Source organism: Oryx dammah, unplaced genomic scaffold (genome assembly GCF_014754425.2).
Source record: "Oryx dammah isolate SB20612 unplaced genomic scaffold, SCBI_Odam_1.1 HiC_scaffold_13, whole genome shotgun sequence".
Classification (NCBI taxonomy): domain Eukaryota; kingdom Metazoa; phylum Chordata; class Mammalia; order Artiodactyla; family Bovidae; genus Oryx; species Oryx dammah.
In genome coordinates, this window is record NW_024070197.1 from 57,913,301 (window position 1) to 57,928,267 (window position 14,967).

Below are 14,967 nucleotides of genomic sequence, written 5' to 3' on the forward strand. Positions count from 1 at the left end.
TGAGAATAACAAACATCAAGTTCCTGGTATATAGTTATAAACACTCAATACATGTTCACTATTCATAATGATAGTTTTAGTAATGGATCAGAAGGGATTCCCTGGTGGCTCGGATGGTAAAGAAACTTCCTGCAGTGCGGATGGTAAAGAAACTTCTTGCAGTGCGGATGGTAAAGAAACTTCCTGCAGTGCGGATGATAAAGAAACTTCCTGCAGTGCAGGACTGACCTGGGTTCAATCCCTGGGTTGGGAAGATGCCCTGGAGAACGGAACAGCTACCCACTCCAGTATTCTCACCTGGAGAATTCCATGGACAGAGGAGCCAGGTGGGCTATAGGCTGTGGATCAGAAAGATAAAGACCCGCTTTTGTGTCTCTAAATGTGCTAGATAATATCGCTCTCCTCAGGTTACGGGATACTTTAGAAAATTCTGTGCAGAATGCCTGGCATGGTACCTACTCTCAGTGTCTCTGTGACCATTAGTATTATTGTTAATATTATCATCATTATTGTTATTTCAAAGTTCTGGAATTCCTCCGAGACGTTGTATGCCAGCAGAATAGAAAAGGTTATTAGCATCCCCGCCTGCTCACCATATGGCAGAAGTCTGACCCACAGCACAGTAACTAGACCGTGTAGGAAACATTCCGATTCCTGACGTGCAGATGATGGAGACTGAGGCTCGGACCTGGACAAGGTCATGGTTCTGGGACTTGGATGCCATTCTTCTCTTTCCTCAAGTCTCAGGTTTTTTTCACCTACTAGTGGCTATTGCCTGTCACCACAGTGAAGCACATTGTTCTTCAGGCATGAATGAGAGCCGGAACTCTGGGGCAATCACCGTAAAGACAGTTCCATCAGCGTAACTCCCCCATCAGTTTGAGGAAAGAGCAAGGACTCTTCTTTTTTTCATGGAAAGGCATTTTATATTAAATATGGTAGTGTGTGTACATCGATCCCCAATTCCCAATCTATCCCTCCCCCAGTACCGTTCCACACCTGGTAACTAACCATCAGTTCACTCTCTAAGTCTGTGAGTCTGTTTGTAAAAAGTTCATTTGTATCATTTTTTTAGACTCTGCATATAAGTTCTATCATATATTTATCTTCCTCTGTCCGGCTTTCTTTATTTAGTATGATAATCTCCAGACCTATCCATGTTACTGCAAATGGAATAATTTCATTTGTTTTAATGGCTGAGTAATATTCCATTGGCTATATATATCTACCACATCGTCTTTATCCATTCATCTGTCTATAGACATTTAGGTTGCTTCCATGTTTTGGCTATTGTGAACAAAGCTGCTATGAACATGGGGGTACCATGTTTTCCTCTGGATATATGCCCAAGAGTGGGATTGCTGGATTGTATGGTAGCTCTATTTTTAGATTTTTAAAGGAAACCCCATACTGTTCTCCGTAGTGGCTGCACCAATTTACATTTCCAACAATGTTGCAGGAGGGTTCCCTTTACTCCATACCCTCCCTGGCATTTATTGTTTGTGAATTTTTTGATGATGACCATTCTGACTGGTGTGAGGTGATATCTCATTGTAATTTTGATTTGCAGTTCTCTAATAACGAGTGATGTTCAAGCTGGCTTTAGAAAAGGCAGAGGAACCAGAGATCAAATTGCCAACATCTGCTGGATCATCAAAAAAGCAAGAGAGTTCCAGAAAAACATCTATTTCTGCTTTATTGACTATGCCAAAACCTTTGACTGTGTGGATCACAATAAACTGTGGAAAAGTCTTCAAGAGATGGGAATACCAGACCACCTGACCTGCCTCTTGAGAAATCTGTATGCAGGTCAGGAAGCAACAGTTAGAACTGGACACGGAACAACAGACTGATTCCAAACAGGAAAAGGAGTATGTCAAGGCTGTATATTGTCACCCCGCTTATTTAACTTATATGCAGAGTACATCATGAGAAACGCTGGACTGGAAGAAGCACAAGCTGGAATCAAGATTCCTGGGAGAAATATCAATCACCTCAGATATGCAGATGACACCACCCTTATGGCAGAAAGTGAAGAGGAACTAAAAAGCCTCTTGCTGAAAGTGAAAATGGAGAGTGAAAAAGTTGGCTTAAAGCTCAACATTCAGAAAACGAAGATCATGGCATCCGGTCCCATCACTTCATGGGAAATAGATGGGGAAACAGTGGAAACAGTGTCAGACTTTATTTTGGGGGGCTCCAAAATCATTACAGATGGTGACTGCAACCATAAAATTAAAAGACGCTTACTCCTTGGAAGGAAAGTTATGACCAATCTAGACAGCATATTCAAAAGCAGAGACACTGCTTTGCCGACTAAGGTCCATCTAGTCAAGGCTATGGTTTTTCCAGTGGTCATGTATGGATGTGAGAGTTGGACTGTGAAGAAGGCTGAGTGCCAAAGAATTGATGCTTTTGAACTGTGGTGTTGGAGAAGACTCTTGAGAGTCCCTTGGACTGCAAGGAGATCCAACCAGTCCATTCTGAAGATCAGCCCTGGGATTTCTTTGGAAGGAATGATGCTGAAGCTGAAACTCCACTACTTTGGCCACCTCATGTAAAGAGTTGACTCATTGGAAAAGACTTTGATGCTGGGAGGGATTAGGGGCAGGAGGAGAAGGGGACGACAGAGGATGAGATGGCTGGATGGCATCACAGACTCGATGGACGTTGAGTCTGAGTGAACTCTGGGAGTTGATGATGGACAGGGAGGCCTGGCGTGCTGCGATTCATGGGGTCGCAAAGAGTCAGACACGACTGAGCAACTGAACTGAACTGAACTGAATAATGAGTGATGTTGAGCATCTTTTCATTTACTTCTTGGCCGTCTGTATGTCTTGTTTGGAGAAGTGTTTCTTTAGGTCTTCTGCCCATTTTTTAATTGGGTTGTTTGCTGTTTTGATGCTGAGCTGTATGAGCTGTTTGTATTAATAAATTTTGGAAGGACTCTTAGCTAAATACCTGGCATATGGCAGGAGCTCAGTAAGTATCTATCGAATGGGTAGGTGAGCACCTCCTCAGACAAAAAGAGGGTCAGAGGGACAGTGTGCTCAAGTCCTGGTCAAAGCCCCAGAGGCTCCGTGAGAAACTGGAGCCCAGTGGCTCTTGTCCTGAGATCACTGTCGTAAACATTTTCAGGACACAGCTCCTATTTTCTCAATTTAGAGAGAAAATGTAGTTTTGTGGCCCTGAGTTAGTGCCTTCCCTCCTGCCCTTCCACCCAGCTTCTTCATGGTCCACTCAGCAGAGGCCTGGTGGTTCCCATTTGCAGAGTCTACAGCAAATTTCTTAATACCTGTGAACCACGAACCACCTTATCAACCCTTCTCTTCTCTTATGGTGGCACAATTAACGAGATGATAAAGCTCTTTAAAATGAAAGAAAACCCTAAAAATATATTGATTTTCAACCAAGCCATAATATTAAATGTATCATTCCAAACTGGAGAGGGGACTCATTTAGAAGGGACCCATAAATCTACAACCATCTCTGTGCAATGACATTTATAAAAAAAAGGCGTCACAAAAAATTATATATATGGAAGCTTGTCTATCATTAAATTACTCAGTTTGGATTTCCACTAATAAAATAGAAGGACTTGTTACTATATTAGGCAAGTCACTCCCATTATTAATTTGTTAGATAAATGGCTTCTATAATCTTGGAACTTTAAATGAAATGGAATTCACTAATCCTAATTGCTTTGCCTTCTACCGGAATTTTTTCCCATTAGTTCAGCATGTTTTTTTCCCCCACCCCTCTTTTCCACTTGAAGAGAGGAGCCTTCTTCAACTTAAAGCCTTAGGGTATACTTCATGGGTTTATTAATTATCAGGTATTCATTCAGAGGGGTTAATTAAGCAATAACTTTCTGTTGACTGTGGTATACAAAGAATAAAAGGCTTGACTTTGCCGTGCTGATTAAGCTGCTAGTGACCCTGCCTTCATTTTCCTCCCTGTGGTTGGGGGAAATAAAATTTTTGACCAGTTCTGGTCTTGAGTTCCAAGGCCACTCAGGAGGCCAGTTAAAAACAGTTCATATTTACAACTCAAGCCACCTTGAGATCATCCAAAAAAAAAGAGTAGCAATTCCCACTTTTGGGGGAAAACTTTGTGCTTCTCTAATAATCACTCTTATGTCTTCTCAGCCCAAACTTCAATATTTGCATTTTTCCTTTTTTTTTCAGCCAGTTGCTCAAGATGCCTTTCTTTTCCTATGGCTTCAAAGTCTGCAGCATGCTTTTCAGCAGTGGAAGATAAAGAATGAGTTTCTGCCCCTTCTCTAGGGAGTTTAGTGGAATCAAAATAAATCACCATGGTAAGTCCAGACCAGGCGGGAGTGGTGGGAGTTTGGAATTTTTTTTCTTGATTATTTTCATCTCAGAGTACATCTACTCAGGTCCATGCTCAATAGTCATGGTTCCCCAAAGGAAAGCTGGGATAGAAGTAGGACATACGTGCAGGGATGATGGGTTTTGGGGGTTTTTTTTTCCTGTGTTTTTCGGACATGCCTCTCCACTCCAGAACTGGGTTGGAGAAACTGAGGCAAGAGGCCACACTCTCTGATGCATTGAAGTGCTGGAAAGCTATTTATCAGATGACTATTCTTGCCAAGTTCCAAGTTTTGAGTTAGCACTTGCCTTCAGGAAACTTACAGTCTTCTGGAGGAGTCAGGGAGGACGCCCCACTAGTCTGTAGCACTGCAATTTTGATCTCTAGAGCTTATAGTTTTGATCTATAAGAGGATAAGCTATAAAGGGCAGGGGAGAGATATATTAATAAATCCCCACAAGACCGAGAGGACGGGTCTAGAAGCATGGGGCTCACATAAGAGATCACCGGCACACAGACCTGGGGTCCCTCCCCTGAGCACGCAGCCCTCTCTTTAGAGGCCTCATCCCCAGCCTTTGGGGAAAAGCAAGCCTCAATTCAGCATTTAGCAGAACAAAGGAGAAACAATTGTGACCCAGAGACTACAAATGTTTTTCTTAAGCAACCACAAGGGACAGCCTCTTTGGTGAGTGTATTTACCAGATGGCCGGGGCTAGTCAGCTGCTTCCAATCAAATCTTGCACCACTGAGTCGGTGTATCCCACACACTCAGCAAGATTCTGCTGAGTGGAGGAGTATTAAAAAAAAAAAAAAACCCACTTATTTTGTTCTATACCTAGAAAGTGTGCTCTTGGGGTTTTCGGGGACAGAATCCAAAACCAACAAGACCTTATCAGAGGAGAGCAATGGAAAACGACCAGGAGCCCTGTCCTGGGGCATAAGTTTGTTTTCCCTTTATGGTATTGGGGTAAAGGCAAGCAGACAAGCTGGTTCTTCCAGTCAGGGCAGGAGTCGGGGGACGGGGAACACTTGGGGGAGACGGAGAAGAAAGATTGTGGAAGAGAGAAATGAGGACATTTGCAAGGTCACAGGTGCTAAAGTTCAATTAATATTTTGCAGATTATAATTTACTTGCTTTATCTTTAGTCTTAAAAAAAGACTAAATTCATTCCATCACATAAATGTCATGTGAGTGTCGATATATATGTACTCGATTATTGATATCAATAAATATCAATTATTGATATCGATAAATCAGTGTTCCCATAGGAACTTTGGAAAACATGCTGTAGTGGAAATTTTAAAATATATCATCCATACCCAACCTGTCTCAACATAAAATGGTTTCCTTTTAAAGAACCTGCTGGAATGATCATTTTTCTGGGAAGAGGAGGGGGCAGCTAAGAAATGAGATAATTTCTAGTGCTTGTTGAATGTAAGGAGGATTTTTGGTCCTCACACCTTCCCTTGTACACACACACACACACACAGAAATGCAGCTAGCTCCCCAATTGTAAATGCTCCCTCTAACAAACAAAAATAGTCCACCCTCTCTCCCTCTGGATCTGAATGACTTTTTTCAACTTCTTTGTAGAAACAGGAAGTCCCTTTGGGAACTGGAACAATGCTTACTGAACTGGACACCCCCAAACAGCACCGCCCCCCTCCACACCCCATGAACAGGGCGATGCAAAAACGCCCAAGTCTGCTGGAGACGGTCGGTGTCTTTCAGGTCTGAGCACCCAGTCTGTCCTGGAGCCACCAGGCTTGTTCACACCTGCTTAACTATTCCAAGACACAGAGCAGGCAGATGGGCTCCTGTAAGACACTTATGAAAAAGGCAAGGCGAGACTCTGCTGTGCAAATAAGAGTCCTTTATGTGTCCCAGCCTGAACCATTCCAGACAGCAGAGGTGTCAGGGGATGGACTGAAGTTTGGGTGTGGTTTGTACTCAATAAAATGCTTAGATTATGTCTTCTCCTCCTCTTCCCCTGACCCCACTCCCACCACACCAAATTACACAAACAGAAAAGTGAGGCCCAATAATCCTCTTATAAACGCAAGTAAAAGGAATCCTTACATTAGCTACCTCCTGTTAGCCAGGGCTCTCCCAAGGCCCGAGATTAAAACTCTGTAAGATTCCATTTCTCTAAAGTTGGGCAGAATACCAGCTCACAGGGCAGTGGGAGGTGTAAAGAGATGAAGAGATGCAAGTTTGCAAGACCCCCAGCGTGTGGGTCCCCCGTTCCCAGTGGGAGCTTCCCTCCACTGCCTTCTTTCTAGTCTGCACCACCCTGATCCAGCAACACTCTTCTGATAAAACACAGTTTGGCAGGCTGTGAAATTGTTAATGTCTGGATTTGGATGATGGTGAGGGAGAAAATTAAATTGCATGCATCTGAAGTAAAACCAAGAGCTCAGGAATTATCTGGCAAAGGGAAGCTTGATCTGGAAAACTGCTCCCCAGTTTTTATGACTTCCCAGTATGAATGCAACCACCAGAAAGGGGTCAGCATTCAGGAGATGCTGTGGTTGAATGTGACTTGGTGATGGGAGGTGTGGAGGATGAACCCTGAACCTTCCGAGGAAAGAAGGGGGCTGGGGCCGGGGGAGGCAGGAAAGCACCTTTCTTTCCTGGAACTGCAGCGGAACTCGGCCCTCCAAACCCGGGCAGCTTCTCTCTGCTCAGAGGTGACTTTGGAATCTGCGTTTTCCTGCAGCCACTGGTTAACAGTTAGAAATCTGTCCATAAAATGTGGTCAGAAAGCTATAATTTTCCCTCTGGAAGATTGCCCCATTGTGTAGACATTTTGCTTGTTTGTTTGTTTGTTTTAATTCTTGTAAGAGGCTAAAAATAGCATGGGACTCATTGTCAACAAGGGTAGCTAAGTGTTTCTAAATCAGGATGTGAACGGATTTTGCTACCATTATACGTAGGCTGTCTCTGAGAAAGAAGCAGTATGATGAAAAGGACTGGGATGAAAATATGCAATCCTGTTTATTTTATTTTAGTTCAGTCAAGACTTTCCTCCATCATTTAAGCTGCCAAAAGCCATTTTAAATACTACAGGGTCCCAATGTGTCTGTATTATTATTCACCTGGGGGGCTCAAGTCCCTTTACTAGTATGATTTCTGAGTCTACAAAAGATGACTAGCAAGTGTGGAATGGGAAGACGAAGGAATGATTGCATCAAGGATGACAGAATTAACTCTAAGTGGTCCCAAGGCTCTGGCTATTTCTTTCTCTCTTCAACGGTTATTTCTTCCACCACTCAACGTTCCATCTTCTAGAAAAATGCTCAGATTATGCCAGGTGAGACTGGATTGCGTGACCTCTGGGCTAGCACTGGCTCCTCTTCCCACCTCCTCTTCTTAAGCTTGCTCCCTCATCCCTCACTTGTAGGCGTGTTCGCAAAGTCCTCTGACTGTAAGAGTCACCTGGGATACTTACTCAACGCACGGCTTCCCAAGTCCTTTCTGCGGATCTCCACCTCCCTTGCACATTAGATTCAACAGGGGAGCTTTTAAAACTGCTGATGACCAAGCTGTCTTCCAGACCAGTTCCATCAGAAGCTCGGGGTATAGGATCCAGGCATCAGCGGCTTTAAAGCTCCCCAAGTGATTCCTGCCTGCTGCCAAGTGTGAGTGCTGCCGTCAAGCCGGGGATTCAGCAGGTCTGTGCTGGGACCTTAGAGATTGTGAGCAAGTGTCTCCGGTGATTCTCAGCATCACGGACAGATCTTTTTGGAATTGTCTCTACAGTTTGAGAACCAGATCAAGCACTGTTTCTGAAACTGTGTCAGTTTCTCCTAAGACCAGTCAGTTGAAAGCCACCTGCGTACAGTTGAATGGCCCAGTGGTAAACACCTAACTAAACGGTACCAATCACATTCTCTCACCTGAGACAGTGAAAAGGGGAGTCCCTGGGCTGCGGGTGGTGTCCTTTGTAAGAAACTATGAAGTACATTTTCGATGGGATAATCCTGTCTGTTTCATTACATGGGAAGCTGGGGGAAGGAGAGAACAGACACACTGAGAGAAAGAAGCCATAAAAAAGGAAGAGAGGATGACCCTGGTGAAAACTTTCTTTCTGCTCCTGATTTTTGATTCCCACGAGGCCCAGATGCTTGTTCTACCCATAGGTTCATTCATTGTTCCTTAATTCTGTACACGTTCTACGTGTTTCTATATTGCTGTTTAGTCGCTAAGCCAGGTCCAACTCTTTGCAACCCCATGGACTGCAGCCCACTAGGCTTCTCTGTCCATGGGATTTCCCAGGCAAGAATACTGGAATGGGTTGCCATTTCCTTCTCCAGGGGATCTTCCAACCCAGGTCTCCTGCATAGACAGGTGGATTTTTTACCGCTGAGCCACTAGGGAAGCCCATGTTTCTATATACTTCTTTATTGTTTTCTGGATTAAGTAGGTTTTTCTTTCATAGCAATTCAGATATAATTGGGATGGGACACATTCACCATTCTTCCCGGAGCCAAGTGAACAGTGGTATCTGTCCTGGAATCCACGTTTCCGAATCGCACATTTTTTTTTTTCTTTTGAAGTCAGGTTTGTGGCATTATAATTTATCAATGGCAAAATTAACCTTTTGTGTTCCATTATGTGAATTTTGACAAATATGACAGTCATGTAGCCACCTCTATATTCACAATATAGACTATTTCCATCACTCCAAAAATGTTCCCCAAGCCCTCTTTGTAACCTTGGCGTCTGACATTCACTGATGTGTTGCCCGTTTTTATAGTTTCACAGCTTTTCTTCTCTCCATCATGTCACAGGATTGGAACCGTGCAGTTGGTTGGTTTTGAGACTGGCTTCTTTCTCTTACTGGTGCGTTTTTTACTAACCCACAGTACTGCAGGTATTAAATGTGGTTTTTTATTGTCCAGTTGTATTTCATCGTATGGGTATACCATAATTTGTTTATCCATCCACCAGTTAAATGACATTTCAATAGTTTGGTTTCTTCTGGGTTTTGGTGATTATGAATAAATCCACTATAAACGTTTGTATTGAGGTTTTTGTGTGAAAGTATACTTTCATTCCTCTTGGGTAAACAGCCAGGGATGGAATTACTGGCTAATATATAAGTGTATGTTTATATTTATAGAAAGTGTCAAACTACTTTCCAATATGACTGTACCACTTTGTATTTCTATGAGCACTACAAGAGAATTCCAGTTGTTCTTAACTCCTGTCAGCTCTTGGTGTTGCCACTTTGATTTTTTAAGTTATTTCAGCCATTTTAATAGGTAGTTATGTCTCATTGTGGTTTTAATTTGGATTTCCCTAATGACTAATAATGCTAAGCATCTTTTCAAGTATTTATTTATCATCTCTATCTTCCTTAGTGAAGTGTCTCTTAAAATATCTTGCCCATTTTTTTATTGGGTTGTTTTCTTATTATGGAGTTTTATAGGCTCTTGATAGAAATCCTTCATCAGGCATTTATTTTGCAAATATTTTCTCACAGCTTTTGGCTGGTTTATGCATTTTCACTGTGTCCTCTAAAGCACAGAAATCATTCCTTTTGCTGAGGTCCAATTTATGGATTTTTAAAAAGTGGATTGTATTTGTTGTGTTGTATCAGAGATTTTTGCCCAACCTAGGATTTTCTCCGATGCCACTGTTTCTCTTACCTTTTCTTCCAATATTTTACATTTTTAGCTAATTTAGTTTATAATGGTTCAGGATGTAGACCAGTGTTCATTTATGTTGCATATAGTTGTCCAATTAGCATGTGTTGAAAAGATTATCCTCCCTATTGGCTTATTATTTGTACCTTTTTCTTGAGCTGTTTTTCGGAGCTGCTCTAGGGTTTACTGCATGTGTTTGTAAATTATTGCAGTTCACCTGCAAATAACATTTTAACCCTACATGTGCAATGAACGTATCTTACAACAGTGAACTTGCAGTTCTTTTCTGAGGTGGGCCTGCACACCTGGGCCTCACAGGTGGGTTCTCTGGCTGTCTCCGTGCCTTTTCTCCAGGGCAGCCAGCCTCTGCCCCATGCCTGGGATGAGTCACGTGGGACAGCAGCTTGCTGCCCTCCCCCAGCAGTAGCTCTTGATCGTAATGAACACTTTCATCGCCCTCCCCAGGTATAGAGGGACTGTATCTTTTATTATTCCCCAGGCCTGAATGTGGAGAAGGCAATGGCACCCCACTCCAGTACTCTTGCCTGGAAAATCCCATGGACAAGAGTAGGAGAGAGCAGGACAAGAGAGGAGCCTCGTAGGTTGCAGTCCCTGGGGTCGCTGCGAGTCAGACACGACTGAGTGGCTTCGCTTTCACTTTTCACTTTCATGCATTGGAGAAGGAAATGGCAACCCACTCCAATGTTCTTGCCTGGAGAATCCCAGAGACGGGGGAGCCTGGTGGGCTACTGCCTATGGGGTCGCATAGAGTCGGACATGACTGAAGCGACTCAGCAGCAGCAGCAGCAGCAGGCCTTAATGACTCTTTGCCTGTGCCCTGGATGCCGCAGGGTTTGCTGGGCCTCTCAGGTAGCTTAAGGATTTTGATCAGTAGGAGGAAAGGTGTCCTGCCCACCGCCCTGCCCCCCTGCCCCGCAACAGTGGCAGTGGGTCCTCTCCCCTAGGGCTGCATCACCCAAGGAGGCTCACTCTGGTCTACTGCTAGTTCTCAGCCTTATTGTGAGCATCTGGTTGAGTGACAGCTCCCAGTGTGTCTGTGGGTCCTAGAGGTCTCCTATCCTCCTGCTGGCCTAGGCTCTATATCTGGCAATTTATTTAAAATGTTAAGGTACCTCCTGGTGTTGATTCTTCCCTTGGCCTGCCATGTGGAAAACTGTACTCCTATCCCAATTCTCTCATCCCTTGGAGAGGCCTTTCTTTACTTGGAAATTGGGCTACTTGGTGACCTTCTAACTTCAACTCTCTCACAGGTTCAAGAAAAGCTAGTTCATCTGGATTTTTCTTATTGTTAAGGTGCGAGTAATACTCTGTTCAACTTTCTATCCATCCCCAAGGCAGAAGTGGAAAGCTCTGTTTACACAAAGATGCTAAACTTCCAGAAATATTCCTTTCTTCTTAGACATATACGGGATGCAGGCCAGATCAACAAGTCGCTTCAATGTTCAGTTCATCACTGAACAGCTAATCCAATCTAGACAGTCTTTCTGAATTATATACATAGGTATTGATTAAACCTCACGAACTATTTATTGATATACAGACACAATAATCTCATTTTTAATCATCTCTTCCAATATGTTGCTAGGCAGACAGTTTTAGTTTGCAATGCTTTTAATGCTGTTTTCATGCTGTGTTTCTTTCCTTTTTAAAATATGGTAAAATAATTTAGTACTTGTATTACGTTCTTACATCTTTGATAACAGACTGCTACAAACTAGTTGGCCTAAAACAACAGATATTTACTCTTGCCCAGTTCTGGGGACCAGCAGTCTGAAACTGAGGTGTGGGCAGGATAGGCTGCTTTTGGAGGGCTCACGTCCCATGCCTCTCTCCTAGCCTCTGGTGGCTGCCCAAAGGCCCTGATGTTCCTTGGTTTGGAGATACATCACTGCAATTTCTGCTTCCATCTCTTTTTTTTCAATTGAAGTATAGCTGATTTACAGTGTTTTAGGTACACAACAAAGGGATTTAGTTTAATTCACATATAAATGTGATTTAGTTTGATTCATGTTCTCTTTCTGATTGTTTTCCATTATAGGTTATTACATAACGTTGCGTGTAGTTCCTTGTGCTATACAGTGGGTCCCTGTCGTTCATCTGGATATCTGTTAATCACGAATTCCCAATTCATCCCTCTCTTCCTTTCCCCTCGGGTAACCATACGTTTGTATCTATTCTGTAAATAAGTTCATTTGTATCATTTTTTTTAGATTCTACATATGAGTGATATCATATGATATTTGTCTTTCCTCTGACTTAGTTCTCTTAGCATGATCATCTCTAGGTTCATCCATTTGCTGTGAATTGCATGGTGTCTTTTCCATGGCTCAATAGTATTCCTGTGTGTGTATGTGTGTGTGTGTGTGTGTGTGACATCTTCTTCATCCATCCCTCTGGTGATTGACACTTAGACTGGGACCATCTTCACCTTGCCATCTTTACTCTATGTATCCTCTTCTTTTATAAGGACATCTATCATTGGAGTTAGGGTCCACCTTAAATCCAGGAACATCTCATCTTGAGGTCCTCATTTATATTTTCAAAGACTCTCTTCCAAATAAAGTCACCTTCACAGATTCAGGGGTTGGGAATCAGCTATATCTTGTGGGGGCCCTACAGTTCTATTGATCTGTTTACCAGGTCACACAAGTATTGTTTTCATAGTTGTAAGATGACCGAGGATGAGATGGCTGGATGGCATCACTGACTCGATGGACACGAGTCTGAGTGAACTCCCGGAGTTGGTGATGGACAGGGAGGTCTGGCGTGCTGCGATTCATGGGGTCACAAAGAGTCAGACACGACTGAGCAACTGAACTGAACTGAACTGAAGCTTTGCATCCATTGAGTCTCCATTAACTGGTGAGAAGAAGCCTTGGGGAAGTCTTTGTCATCACAATAGCTGCCAGTATTTGCCAGTTTCACCTAGAATCAAATGATTTAATCAGTGAAGCCATTTGCTCTTTTTTTTCCCCCCTGAAAAACCTACCAAGAAAATCATTAGACATATTTTGGTTGGACTGAGATTTTTAGTAGATCTGCAGTTTCAAAGTGAATGGGGCACAGCATCACCAGAAAGCCCACAAAAAATAGAGACAAACCTGAATTAAGAGTAACTAATAACCCAAAGTTAGTTTATGTTGACCACAACAGACAAATTATGTTTGTCAGGTATAGACTCATTTCTCTAGTTTATATTGTCATTAACACAAACTGCCATGGAGCCATAATGACCTGAATAATTTAGTTCTGCTATTCAGGGATTAAGAAGAACTGAGTTCATATTTCGGCTAATCCATTTACAAGGTGTGGAAGCCTCGGCAAGTTATACCATGAGTCTGGGACTCATTTTTCCCATTGGTTACATAAAAATAATATTACCTATGTTCTCTCAATGTTGTCCTGAAGATTCAGTTAAATGAGACCATGTAGGCAAAGCAGGGGCAAGTTCCAGGCACTAATAAATGTTAGTTACCCTCCCCTTTGACCCCATATTGCTGTTCATCAAATTAACCTTTCCCCACACGAACTGATTATGTAATGCTTTATGGCATTTTTCTGCTCACACAGAAATGAAAGCAAGAAAGAAGCCTGGAATGGAAGTCAGGAGAAGTGGACTGTAACCCACTTAGACCTCTACCGCCCAGCTCTTTAGCCTGCAGGACTGGGCTTAGTTCCCTGGGCCTCAGTTTCCTTCACCATAAAACAAACACAGACCTCCAAAATTATCAGCCATCTCAGAGGCCCTTACAACCCTGACTGCATGCAATTTACATCCTGGCTGCCAACATCAGTGTCAGGGATACATGCACACTTTCTTCTCGTTTATTCCAGACTTTCACACCATTGGTGATTCACCCATAATCTCCTAACTTGGAGAGTAAAGTCAGCACAATCGGGAGAATAAAGACCAGGCCTCTCTTTTCGCCAAGAAAGAGGACTTGGATTTGGGGGTAAAAACAGATGCAGGACTGTGTGGGTTTTCTGCCAGGCCCCACGTATGGTGTATTCAAGGCTTGTCTCCTCCCAGAGAACCTGGCGCCACCCCATCCTCCGTCTCACACAGACCAGCATTTGCCGCCTCTCCAAAACCTCCCAAGTATGTATTTCATAAAAGCAGGGCCTGGTTCAAATCCCTTGTAATGTCTCCAAAGGGAAGGAATAGAGTCAATAATCAGGGCTGTGTCTGTGTGTCGTAAATTCCCCAATCCCCTATTCCCTCTACCAGCAAGCACACGCAGGCGCACGCACACACACATAAACACAGCCATAAATATATACACTCCCATTTAATAGACCGGGGACTCAAATTACAGTTACAGTGTAATAAAACAGACTAATCTGCAGGGTGTGTGCAGAAGTGTGTGTGTGTGTGTGTGTGAGAGAGAGAGAGAAAGAGAGAGTGAGGGAGACACTTACAAGTCTTCTCCTTTACTTAAGGTCTAAATTCCCCCAGTGTGTTTCCTCTGGGATGCTGAAATAAGCTGTCTTCACAGAACTGTCCTAGAAGCTTCTTATCCCTGGAGGCACAGCTGGTTACCTAATTTGCAGGCCCAGGGCAAAATGAAAACACAGGGACCAGTCTTTAAACCTTGAAGAATTTCAAAACAGCAACACCAGAGCCTGAAACCGAATGTGAGATGAGACCTTCTCACTGCCAAGACCTCATGCGATTGTGCAGGTCACACCCTGGTTTGGTAGCAGACCGGGACTCCGAGGTCAGCTCCTCACACCCTGTAGCGTTTTTCTTTAGGGTATCTTACAGGGATGCATGCTCCTGGAGGTGTGTGACGTCAAGGAACCGGAGTGATCTTTGCCTGGTTTTGAGTCCTGCTAGACCACATACCAAGGGTGCCTGCTTGGAAACTTCCGTTGCTCATTTTGAACTTCTACTTCCCACCTCTCACATGGAGACAGGGCGATTCATTTCCCAGAGTTACAAGGAGCATTAAAAGCAGCAAG